The sequence below is a fragment of the Scyliorhinus canicula genome, chromosome 6 (assembly GCF_902713615.1).
Source record: "Scyliorhinus canicula chromosome 6, sScyCan1.1, whole genome shotgun sequence".
Lineage (NCBI taxonomy): Eukaryota > Metazoa > Chordata > Chondrichthyes > Carcharhiniformes > Scyliorhinidae > Scyliorhinus > Scyliorhinus canicula.
The window spans coordinates 134,929,578-134,943,165 of record NC_052151.1 but is presented as its reverse complement, the minus strand read 5'-3'; the positions used below and the strand labels follow the sequence as shown (position 1 = coordinate 134,943,165).

The 13,588-nt window shown below is 50.7% G+C and overlaps 1 long non-coding RNA gene across 1 annotated transcript in view; it reads left to right on the top strand.

Moving 5' to 3' along the window:
* Nucleotides 1–13,588, top strand: part of LOC119967517 — a 58,652-nt gene that overhangs the window by 19,764 nt on the left and 25,300 nt on the right. The window lies entirely within an intron of this gene.

The following is a 13,588-nucleotide window of genomic DNA, read 5'->3' as shown; positions in this document are numbered from 1 at the left end:
ACGGAGAATCCCATCCTTAGTCTCTCACATGGAGAATCTCACCCAGTAAGGCTTTCCTTGCGTTTAATAACTGTTTAACTGGCCTCTTCCAGTAGGTGGCACGGTCAGCAGCTCCCGCCGATAACGGACTTTTGGGTCCTTTGAAGGAGCTCCAGCGGCACTTTGACGACAATTCCCGGTGTGGGAAGGAAACAGTGAGGGTCCCCCAGCGCTGTATGGAGTGGACCAGGAGTGGGGCGGACAAAAAAGCGGCTTTGGAGAAGAGAGGAGAACGGGTGCGAAAAAGCAAGATGGCGGCGGGCGGAGATCAGGCAGCGTGGGCCCAGTGGTCACGGGAGCAGCAGGAGTTTTTAAGAACCTGCTTTGCGGATTTAAAGGCGGAGATGTTGGTCCCTATGAAGGCGTCGATTGAAAGGCTGGTGGAGACCCAGAAGTTGCAGGGGATGGCGATCAACAAGGCCTCTGATAATGAGGACGAGATTCTGGGCCTGGCGGTTAGAGGGAGGCGCACGAGGCACTGCACAAAAAATGGCAGGAGATGCTGGAGGACATGGAGAATAGGTCAAGGAGGCAGAACCTGCGGATTCTGGGTCTCCTGAAGTCGTGGAGGGATCGGATTCTGGGGCGTATGTGACCACGATGTTGGATTTGCTGATGGGCGCGGGGACTTTCCCGCGGCCCCTGGAGCTGGATGGGGCGCACAGAGTCCTGGCAAGGAGGCCGAGGGCGAACGAGCCGCCGAGAGCTATGGTGGTAAGGTTCCATCGCTTCACTGATAAGGAGTGTGTCCTGCGATGGGCAAAGAAGGAGCGAAGCAGCAGTTGGGAGAACACCGAGATCCATATTTATCAGGACTGGAGTGCAGAGCTGGCCAAGAAGTGTGCGGGATTCAACCGGGCCAAGGCGGTACTCCATGGAAAGGGGGTGAAGTTCAGGCTGTTACAGCTGGCGAGGCTGTGGCTTACATATCAGGACCGGCACCATTATTTTGACACGCTGGATGAGGCGTGGACTTTCATCAAGAATGAGAAGCTGGACTCGAGTTAATGGATGTTGATATGTTATGGTGAGTAGCAGGTTGCAGGGGGCCCAGGTGGTGCTAGTGAATGTGTATGCCCAAAACTGGGATGATGCAGGGTTCATGAAGCGGATGTTGAGTAGGATTCTGGATATGGAGTCATGCAGTTTGGTAATGGGGGGGGGGGACTTTAACACGGTCCTGGACCAGCTAGCTTGGATAGGTCTAGGTCGTGATCGGGTAAGAGGCCGGCAGCGGCCAAGGTCCTGAGCGGGTTCATGGACCAGATGGGGGGAGTAGATCCGCGGAGATTTTCCAGGCCAAGGTGTTTTCCTTCTTCTCCCATGTGCACAAGGCGTACTCGCAGATTGATTTCTTCGTGGTAAGTAGGGCACTAATCCCGAGAGTGGAGGGAGTGGAGTAGTTGGCCATTGCGATCTTGGACCATGCCCCACACTGGATGGAGTTGGGGCTGAGGGAGGAGAGAGGCCAACGCCCTCTGTGGAGAATGGACGTGGGAATACTGGCGGGCGAGGAGGTCTGTGGGCAGGTTCAGAGGTGTATCCAAAGCTATGTGAAGACCAATGACAATGGGGTGGTTTCGGTGAGTGTGATCTGGGAGGCGCTAAAGGCAGTTGTCAGAGGGCAGCTAATTTTGGTTAGGGCCCACAGAGAGAAGAGGGATAGGATGGAGAGGGAGAGATTGGTGGGGGAGATACTTTGGGTGGACAGGAGGTATGTGGAATCCCCCGAGGAGGGGTTGTTGAAGGAGCGCCGGAGCTTGCAGGCAGAGTTTGACTTGCTTACCACGGGGAAGGCTGAGGCTCAGCTGAGGAAGGTACAGAGAGCAGTGTATGAGTATGGAGAGAAGGCAAGTAGGATGCTGGTGCATCAGCTGCGGAAGAGAGAGGCCGCCAGTGAGATTGGGGGAATTAGAGACAGGAGCGGTAACATGGTGCTGAGCTCGGCAAGGATTAACGAGGTCTTCAAGGACTTATATGGCAAACTGTACGAGTCAGAACCCCCGGTTTGGGGGGGATGAGGCAATTCCTGGACTAGCTGAGGTTTCCACAGTTGGAGGAGGGGTGAGTAGAGGGATTGGGGGCCCCTATCGAGATGGAGGAACTGGTTAAGGGGTTAGAGGGTATGCAGGCGGGCAAGGCCCCGGGACCGGATGGGTATCCCTTAGAGATTTATAGGAAATTCTCGGAGCTGTTGGGTCCGCTGTTTTTGTGGACTTTCAATGAGGCTAAGGAAAAGGGAACCCTTCCCCCGACAATGTTGCAGGCTCTGACCTCGCTTATCCTCAAGCGAGATAAAGACCCGTTGCAATTTGGTTCCTATAGGCCGATTTTGCTCCTTAATGTGGATGCCAAGCTGTTGGGCAAGATTTTGGCCACTAGGATTGAGGACTGTGTCCCGGGAGTGATCAATGAGGATCAGACGGGGTTTGTGAGGGGCAGGCAGTTGAATACGAATGTGCGGAGGCTCCTGAATGTGATCATGATGCCCTCGGAAGGGGGGGATGTAGAAGTGGTAGCGGCAATGGACGCGGAGAAAGCCTTTGATCGGATGGAGTGGGAGTACCTGTGGGAAGTGTTAGGCAGATTTGGGTTTGGGGAGGAATTTATAGCGTGGGTCAAATTGTTGTATCAGGCCCCGGTAGCGAGTTTGTCGACGAACCAGCTGCGGTCGGGGTACTTTAGATTACATTGAGGGACGAGGCAGGGGTGTCCCCTTTCCCCCCTGCTGTTTGCCCTGGCAATTGAGCTGCTGGCCATGGTGTTGAGGAAGTCCAGAAACTGGAGGGGGCTGTTCGGCTGGGGGTGGGGTGATGTGTGTGGAGGGAAGGAGCATCATGTTTCACTGTATGCGGATGACTTGCCCCTGTACCTTGCGGATCCAATGGAGGGATTGGGGGAGGTCATGCAGATTCTTAGGGATTTTGGAGACTTTTTGGGGTATAAGCTGAATGTTGGAAAGAGCGAGCTTTTTGTCAAACATACAAGGGGCCAGGTAAAGAGACTAGGAGAGCTACCGCTTAAGATGGTGGAGAGGCGCTTTCGCTACTTGGACATTCAGGTGGCTAAGAGCTGGGGTGTCCTGCACAAGCTCAATTTAGCGTGGCTGGTGGATCAGATGGAGGAGGACTTTAAAAGGTGGGACATGCTGCCGCTTTCCCTAGCGGGCAGGGTGCAATCTGTGAAGATGCGGTCCTCCCCAGGTCCTTGTTCGTCTTCCAGTGCCTTCCCATTCTCATCCCCAAGTCCTTTTTCAAACGGGTAAATAGGATTATTGCGGGATTTGTGTGGGCAAACAAGACCCTGCATGTTAAGAGACTGTTCTTGGAGCGCAGTCGGGGGGTGGGTTGGCGCTGCCGAACTTTTGCAGCTATTACTGGGCAGCGAATATATCCATGATTTGGAAATGGGTAGTGGAGGGAGAGGGGGCGGTGTGGAAACAGTTGGAAGCGGCATCTTGTAAAGATACTAGCTTGGGGGCACTGATAACGGCACCGTTGCCACTTCTGCCGACGCGGTATACCGCGAGTCCATTGGTGGCGGCGACATTGAGGATCTGGGGGCAGTGGAGATGGCACAGGGGGGAGGCAGGAGCTTCAGTCTGGGCTCTGATATGGAATATTCACAAATTCATTCCGGGTAGAATAGACGCGGGGGGGGGGTTCCTAAGTTGGCACAGGGCGGGTATCAAAAGGATGAGGGCTTGTTCATTGATGGACTTTTGCTAGTCTGAGGGCGCTGGAGGAGAAATTTGGGCTACCCCCCAGGGAATACCTTTCGGTACATGCAGGTTCCGGCATTCGTGAAAAGGCAGGTGGGGGAATTCCCACTGCTGCCTGCCCAGAGGATACAGGACAGGGTGGTCTCGGGCGTGTGGGTAGAGGATGGCAAGATATCGGAAATATATCAGGAGCTGCAGGAGGCGGAGGAGGCCTCGGTGGAGGAGCTGAAGGGCAAGTGGGAGGAGAAGCTGGGTGAGGGTCTGTGGGCTGACACCCTGGGCAGGGTCAATTTCTCCTCATCTTGTGCCAGGCTTAGCCTGATTCAGTTTAAGGTGGTGCAACGGGCGCATATGACAGTGGCGAGAATGAGTAAGTTCTTTGGGGTGGAGGACAGGTGTGTGAGGTGCTCAGGGAGCCCGGAAAATCATGTCCATATGTTCTGGGCATGCCCGGCACCTACAGGATTTTGGAAAGGCTTCGCAAAGGCTATGTCCAAGGTCTTGGACACTCGGGTAAAACCGAGCTGGGGGATAGCGATATTTGGAGTGCAGGAGTCGAAAGAGGCCGGAGTTCTGGCCTTTGCCTCCTTAGTAGCCCGGAGAAGGCTCTTGTTAATGTGGAGGGGTGCGAAACCCCCAAACGTACAGGCTTGGGTCAGTGACATGACGGGATTTCTCAGGTTAGAGAGGATAAAGTTTGCTTTGCGTGGGTCCTTGCAGGTGTTCTCCAGGCGGTGGCAACCATTCCTTGACTTTCTCGCGGAACGTTAGGTGGAGGTCAGCAGCAGCAGCAAACCAGAGGGGGGTGGAGGGGGAGGTTGGGGGGGGGAGGGAGGGGGGTGGCTTGGGCAGTGGATGGATTCCATTTGTAAAGGGCAGATACCCCACCTTATTTTGTTAAATTGTTAAAGGGTTAAGTTGTTTTCTGTTTTATTGCTATGTTTTCTTTTTGTTGTTTTTCTTTTTGTCGTGGTTTGTAAAAATTATTGAAAAATTTTGAATAAAAACAAATTTTAAAAAAAATAACTGTTTAACTGATCATTGTAAAGCTTTTTTTCTGTGATCTTCATGTGGTTAATTCTGTGTTTAAATTAAAGTTTGTTTGAACATAAAAGATACCTATTGGTATGAGTCATCACACCTGGATGAAGTATCCTTGCCTCAGTTTTACAACAAAAAATGGTTTGGGCTTTTTGTCTGGCATCGTAACAAAAATTGGGGTCTGGTCTGGCATCGTAACAAATGTTAGGGTCTGGTCTGGCATCCTATCACCACTGCTATGAAAATCCTGCAGACAGAGGTCCACGGCTTCAAAATGACAAAATCCTGCTTGGCAAAGAAGGTCCAGTCTATTGTGGTGCCCTTGTCTGATTCTGACACTATCACGCAGATAAAATTATGCAGCCATTGGCCTGGGGCTTGAATGCTCGGAGCAGCTTTCGCTCAAATGCTGAGTTGTCACTGCATTATTTATGTACTTTATTGGATCTATTAGTGACTTTCTTTATTTTATAGTTCCCAGTTTTGGACTCCCCAAAGTTTTGGAAATCAAACACCTTAATTATTGTAAAATTAATTATTATTAATGCTTCAGCTGAATCCTATTTAGAGACCAGTGCCAGTTTGTTCAGTTAGCGTTATGATCTATCAGTTCTGACATCACCTTTGTAAATCCTTTTTGCACCTTCCCCCATGCCGTTATATCACTTTGGTAATATGGAGACCAGCACTATATGAAATGAAGTGAAATGAAAATGAAATGAAAAATGAAATGAAAATCGCTTATTGTCACGAGTAGGCTTCAATGAAATTACTGTGAAAAGCCCCTAGTCGCCACATTCCGGCGCCTGTCCGGGGAGGCTGGTACGGGAATCGAACCGTGCTGCTGGCCTGCTTTAAAAGCCAGCGATTTAGCCCAGTGAGCTAAACCAGCCCCTATAGTCTAACCAAGCTATTACAGAAGCTTAAATAACTTTCCCTTTTAATTATATATTTTTAGAAATGTGTTTTATGGACATGTTAACTTATGTTGCTAATTTTAATAATTTTTAAGAGTATTCTCTTTAGCATTTCTCCTCTACTCTATTTAGGCTTCAATTTTCGAAAAGATATATGACTCCACTATTCTTCCTGCTAAAATGCACCACTTGATGATTGTCTATTTTGACATTATTTTGTAATTTACACTCATCTGCAAGCTTATACATCACCCAGATCTGATCAGCTTTGATGCTGCACATGTTGTCGCTGAACAGAAAGATTCCTGTGACCAAATCTTTTTGCAATTTTTTAGCTGGCACTTTCGCTCCTGGCTGTAGCATTGATAGGTCAGTTCAAGGATCCCCCGTTGAGTGCAAGAAATGATTGATGAAGACAAGGTGCACCCCTTTCTTTGAAACATAGAGGAGTAAGCCATTTTGCCCTTCGAGCCTGCTCAACCACTCAATAAGTTCGTGGCTGATCCTCTATCTCAATGCCATATTCCCGCTTTCTTCCCATACCACTTGACGCTATTAAAATCTTTTCAAAATCTATCTATTTCTTGAATATATTAAGTGACTTGGCCTCCACAGTCTTCTGTGGCAGATAATTTCACAGTTTCACCACTCTTTGAGTAAAGATATTTTTCCTAATCTCAGTCTTAAATGGTCCACTCTATATTTTAGACTGTGCCACCTGGATCTAGAGTCTCCAACCAAGGAAAACACCCTCCGTGTAGTGAGTCTGTCCAGCCCGGTTAGAATTTATATGATTCAATCAGTTCTCCTCTCAGCCTTCTAAACTCTAGTGAATACAGGCCCAGTCAAACCAGTCTCTCCTCACAGGACAGTCCCGCCAACTCTGGTATCAGCCTCATAAATCTTCACTTCCTCCATGGCAAGTGTATCCTTTGTTTGGTAAAGAAACCAAAACTGTTTGCAATACTCCAGGTGTGGTCTTACCAGATCCTTTATAACTGAAGTAAGATGTATCTACTTCTGAGCTCTAATCCTCTTGTAATGAAGGCCAACTTACCACTTTCCTTCCTAACTGCTTGCTGCACCTACCTCCTACTTTCATTGACTAGTGTACAAGGACACCCAGATCCCCTTGTACATCTGCATTTTGCAATACATCACCATTTAAATAATACTTTTTGTTTTTCACACCAAAGTGTATAACTTATTAGCCAGTTGTACAGGATTTACCATGTGTTTACCCACTCTGTCAACTTGTCTAGATAACTGTGAAGCCCCCTTGCATCCTCCAAGTCACAATTCCTCCCAGTTTTGTGTTGTCAGTGTTCGGACACCAGACCAGGCCCCAACTTTTGTTAGGATACAGGACGAGAAACGCCAAACAATTTTCAGTTTATGGGAGTGGTGAATCTGTGAGGAAAGGATCCTTCACCCCAGGAGTGAATGACTCTGACCAATAGGTATCTTTTATGTTGAAGCAAACTTTGATTTAAACACAGAATTAACCATCAACGAAATAGCTTTACAATTAACAGTTAAACATTTCTTAAATAAAAGGAAAGAATTTTTAAGTTACTGTCTGCACTTGACACTATATTCCAATTAAGCAATCCAATACAATTCAAATGCCACTTAATAATGTTAACAATCAGATTTACCTGCTCATCTGTGCAGACCTTTGGCGAGAGACCCATTTAGGAACAACCTGAAAATCCGATGGCAAACTGCTGTTCAACTTAAAATAGTCTATCAGATTGCAAAATCAGAGACAGACCCGGCTCCTCCCATTAATTACATCATCTGTATCCCACTAAGGTGCTCCTGGACCTGTTTAGCTAGGACTAAACACTATCCCTCAAATTATCTACACCACAGGGAATCTCCAGCAATCAAACAATAGCCCAAAGCCATCTATATGCAAAATAAGTAAATGATTAGAAACAATAGTTGCAACTTCTTCATTACAGCTTTACTTTACACATGCATGTATTTCAAACCAGGCTTTCTTAAATAACATTACAAATATGAAATATGATATATTAATATTTCTACATTCATCACATCAGTAAACTTGGAAATGTTACATTTGTTTTCCTTATCCAGGTCATTTATATATATATAGTGACCAGCCCTATATCATAACAGGAGCTGCCATACTCAGATAGATTTTTTAAGGTTTCAAGTCTTTCAGGATTCATGAATTGATGAGTGCTGAATGTGGTTGAATGGGTGAGCGAGAGACTGGATGAGTGGTTGAGTGAATGGTTCAGTATATGGACAGGGGGCATTATCAGGTTGGATCAGGGGATTTGGGGAAAGAGATGACTGGGGGTGTGATTGTGGTGCTCAGTTGTTACACTGGCTAACTACTGAGTTAGTCTCTGTCACTGAGCTCAGTGTATGAGGTATAAGCAGAGGCCTGCTGTGTTAGGATCCTCCTATTTAAACCTGGTATATTTTGTGTATTTCCCTTATTTTTCTGTTATTCTTTGCTAATGTACCTTTTGTGCCTGGAGATGTATGCCTTTTGGATGAACTGCACTTTTAATTTTTAAAAAAGGGAAACCCCTATCCCAGACGTCTTATTTGGTTTGGCCTCTGGAGATGCCTAGTATCAGTGCTATTTGGTCTGGCCCAGTGGTGATGTTCCGGAATGTTCTGCTGAATTCACACAGACTGAATTTTGTAGAGTGAAGCACACTTCTTTTTGATATAGGCTCGAAGAGCCACAGTCTATCTCTCTCTTTCACACTTGACTGTTGAAGACAAGATGCACCCTGTGGAGATCCACTGTGTTAACTGTGTGCCCCTGTATTAGGGGATGTACGGTAGGACCTACACTACAGGTTCGCCGGTAGCCCCTGCCGGCTAGCTCCGCCCACAAGGAGATGTATAAATATGCATGACCTCCTCCTGATCAGCCATTTTGTCAGCTGCAGTAGGAGGCCACGCATCTGACTGTAATAAAGCCACAGTTGTACCAATCTGAGTCTTTTGTGCAATTGATCATGCATCAATTTATTACAGTCAGATTTTCTACATGATGGACATCAGGATCAAACGTGATCGCCTGCAGCTGGATCCGCACTCGCCAGACGCTAGAAAGGACTTTAATCACTGGCTGGCTTGCTTTGAGGCCTACATCAACGCTGCGACCCCCGCGCCGATGGAAGCTCAGAAGATCCAAGTTCTGTACTCCAAGTTGAGCTCCAGTGTGTTCCCGCTGAAGCGATGGCATTCCTTAAAGAGAACTACGTTCAAAAGACAAACACATTCTTCGCAAGGCACGTACTCGCCACTAGCGTACAACTACCTGGTGAGTCGATCAAAGACTTCTGGCAGGCTCTTATCCCACTCGTACGGGACTGTGACTGTCAGGCCGTCACGGCCACTGAACATTCCAATCTCCTCATCTGTGACGCATTCGTGACGGGGATTGCGTCGGACCCCATCCGACAACGACTGCTGGAAGGGGCCATGCTCGACCGAGTGGCGTCGAAAGCTTAAGCGCTCTCCATGACAGTCACATCTCGCAACGTCCAATCCTACACTGCTCGCCGCGCGGCCCACACCACCTACTCCACTTGGACCCCGCAAACGACCCCCCCGGCTGGGGCCACTCCTGCTCAATATGCCTGCGCCGCCCGCCACGCCACACACTCTGGGGGTCCCCACTGCTACTTCTGCGGCCAGCAGAAGCACCCCCGCCAGCGCTGCCCAGCCAGCGCAGCCAATTGCAAATCCTGCGGTAACAAGGGTCACTTTGCGGCGGTGTGCCAGGCCCGCGCAGTCGCCGCTATCGTGCCCGAAATCGCTCCCTTCCCCCAGCCGATCGCACAATGGGCGCCGCCATCTTCTGCGACCGGGGCCATGTGCGACCAGTGGGTACTGCCATCTTCTCCCCCCAGGTCCACGTGCGGCCCGTAGGCGCCGCCATCTTGCCCGCCCCCACAACGTGCGCTCCATGGGCGCCGCCATCTTGCCCCGCGCCCGCATCATGCACTCCATGGACGCCGCCATCTTGCCTCGCCCCTACAACGTGCGCTGCATGGGTTCCGCCATCTTCTCTACAGGCCCCCCAGACGCCGCCATCACCGCCATTTTGTCTCCCCCACAGGGCTGTAACGCTGGATGCAGTTCGCTGACGCTCCCCATCTGACTCCTCGGACGACCACCCGCTGTTTGCCTCTATGACACTAGACCAGTCCCGTCCTCACAACCTGGCCACCGCCTCGACGATGGTGGAAATCAACGGCCACGTGACCTCTTCCCTACTGGACTCCGGGAGCACCGACGGCTTCATCCACCCGGACACGGTAAGGCGCTGCTCCCTCGTGGTCCACCCCGCCAATCAACAGATCTCCCTGGCCTCCGAATCCCACTCTGTCCCGATCCGAGTTTTCTGTGTGGTTAATCTCACTGTCCAAGGCGTAGAATTCAGCAGTTTCCGCCTCTACATCCTCCCAACCTCTGTGCTGCACTATTGCTGGGTCTGGTCTTTCAGTGTAATCTCCAGAGTCTCACCCTCAAATTTGGCGGGCCCCTACCCCCACTCACCGTTTGCGGTCTCAAGACCCTCAAGGTTGACCCCCCCCCCTCCCTCTTTGCCACTCTACCGGCGGATTGCAAGCCCGTCGCCACCAGGAGCAGACGGTACAGCGCCAAGAACAAGGCCTTCATCAGGTCCGAAGTCCAGCGGCTGCTTCGGGAGGGTATCATCGAGGCCAGCAATAGCCCCTGGAGAGCCCAAGTGGTGGTGGTTAAAACTGGGGAGAAACACAGGATGGTCGTGGACTACAGCCAGACCATCAATCGGTACACGCAGCTTGACGCGTACCCTCTCCCTCGCATATCTGATATGGTCAATCAGATTGACAGTACCGGGTCTTCTCAACGATCGACCTTAAATCCGCCTACCACCAGCTCCCCATCTGTAAATCGGACCGTCCATACACTGCCTTTGAGGTGGACGGTCGCCTCTATCAATTTTGTAGGGTTCCCTTCGGCGTCACTAACGGGGTCTCGGTATTCCAAAGAGAAATGGACCGAATGGTTGACCGGTACGGACTGCAGGCCACGTTTCCGTACCTGGACAACGTCACCATCTGCGGACACGATCAGCAGGACCACGACGCCAACCGTGCCAAATTTCTCCACACCGCCACTCTCCTCAACCTCACCTACAACAAGCAGAAGTGCGTGTTCAGCACCAACCGCTTAGCCATCCTCGGCTACGTAGTCCAAAACGGACTCCTGGGGCCCGATCCCGACCGCATGCGCCCTCTCATGGAGTTTCCCCTCCCCCACTGCCCCAAGGCCCTCAAACGCTGCCTTGGGTTCTTGTCCTACTATGCCCAGTGGGTCCCAAACTACACGGACAAGGCCCGCCCACTTGTACAGTCCACTCAATTTCCCCTCACAGCCGAGGCACAACATGCCTTCACCCGTATTAGAGCAGACATAGCCAAGGCCGGTACGCACGCAGTAGACGAGACACTACCCTTTCAAGTAGAGAGCGACGCTTCAGGTGTCGCCCTTGCCGCCACTCTAAACCAGGCGGGCAGACCCGTGGCATTCTTTTCCCGCACCCTTCATGCCTCTGAAATTCGACATTCGTCCGTTGAAAAGTGAAAAGGAGGCCCAGGCTATCGTTGAAGCGGTGCGGCATTGGAGGTATTACCTGGCCGGCAGGAGATTCACTCTCCTTACTGACCAACGGTTGGTAGCTTTCATGTTCAACAACACGCAGTGGGGCAAGATCAAAAATGATAAAATCCTGCGGTGGAGAATCGAGCTCTCCACCTACAATGATGAGATTTTGTATCGCCCCGGCAAGCTCAACGAGCCCCCAGACGCCCTCTCGAGGTACATGTGCCAGCGCACAAGTAAACCAACTCCGTGCCCTGCACGATAGCCTTTGTCACCCGGGGGTCACTCGATTGTACCTCCTCGTCAAAGCCTGCAATCTGCCCTACTCCGTCGAGGAAGTATGGACAGTCACCAAAGACTGTCAGGTCTGTGCGGAGTGCAAGCCGGACCATGCGCGCCTGGTGAAAGCGTCCCACCCCTTTGAACGCCTCAGCGTGGATTTCAAAGGGCCCCTCCCCTCCACCGACTGCAACACCTACATCCTCAGTGTGGTCAATGAATTCTCCAGGTTCCCTTTCGCCATCCCATGCCCCGATATGACATCTGCCACCGTCACCAAGGCCCTCAACTCCATCTTCGCTCTGTTCGGTTTCCCCGACTACATCCACAGCTACAGGGGATCCTCATTCATGAGCGATGAGCTGCGTCAGTTCCTGCTCAGCAGGGGTATCGCCTCCAGCAGGACGACCAGGTATAATCCCCGGGGAAACGGGCAGGTAGAGAGGGAGAACGGGACGGTTTGGAGGGCCGTCCAGCTGGCCCTACGGTCAAGAAACCTCCCAGTCGCGCGCTGGCAGCAGGTCCTCCCGGATGCACTGCACTCCATCCAGTCTCTACTGTGCACCGCCACAAATAACACACCCCATGAACGTGTTTTTACCTTCCCCAGGAAGTCCACATCCGGGGTGTTGCTCCCACTTGGCTCGCAGCTCCAGGACCGGTTCTTCTCCGTAGCCATTTCCGACTCCACAAGGCGGACCCCTTGGTGGACAGCGTACACCTGCTCCACGCCAACCCCCTGTATACCTATGTGGAGTTCCCCGACGGCCGCCAGGATACGGTCTCACTCAGGGACCTGGCTCCCTCAGGTTCCACTCCAACACACTTCCCCACCCATGCGCCACCCTCCCCTCCCCCGGCGCTCCCACCATTAGCCCTACCTGGTCCATCTCTCCTCCCCCTGCCCACACTACAGGACGAGGAAGATTTTGGTACGCTTCCGGAGTCATCCAACTACTGGCCAGCACCAACGTCGCCGGCGCCGACACCGCTCCCAGCGAACTGTCAGACCACCGGACAGAGTTAACCTCTGACAGGCACCAGACCAGACCAGATGGACATATACCTTTTTCCCCCTCCCCTCTGTAAATTATTCGCTAATCTGTATATAGTTTCACGCCACCCCCGCCGGACTAGTTTTTAACAGGGGGTGAATGTGGTGATCCACTGTGTTAACTGTGTGCACCTGTATTAGGGGATGTACGGTAGGACCTACACTACAGGTTCGCCAGTAGCCCCTGCCGGCTAGCTCCGCCCACAAGGAGCCCTATAAATATGCATGACCTCCTCCTGATCAGTCATTTCGCCAGCTGCAGTAGGAGGCCATGCATCTGACTGTAATAAAGCCACAGTTGCACCAATCTGAGTCTTTCGTGCAATTGATTGTGCATCACACCCCTTTCTTTGAAACATAGAGGAGTAAGCCATTTTGCCCTTCGAGCCTGCTCCACCATTCAATAAGTTCATGGCTGATCCTCTATCTCAATGCCATATTCCCACTTTCTCCCCTACCACTCAACGCCATTAAAATCTTTTCAAAATCTATCTATTTCTTGAATATATTAAGTGACTTGGCCTCCACAGCCTTCTGTGGCAGATAATTCCACAGTTTCACCACTCTTTGAGTAAAGATATTTTTCCTAATCTCAGTCTTAAATGATCTACCCTATATCTTTGACTGTGACACCTGGTTCTAGAATCTCCAACCAAGGAAAACGCCCTCCCTGTAGTGAGTCTGTCCAGCCCTGCTAGAATTTTATATGATTCAATCAGTTCTCCTCTCATCCTTCTAAACTCTAGTAAATACAGGCCCAGTCAAACCAGTCTCTCCTCACAGAACAGTCCCGCCAACTTTTGATTAATTTCTCGAGTCAATTAAACCTGCAGCAAGATAGCTGACGACAAAGGCTTCAGCAATAAGAACACGTCTCTCTGACTCCCA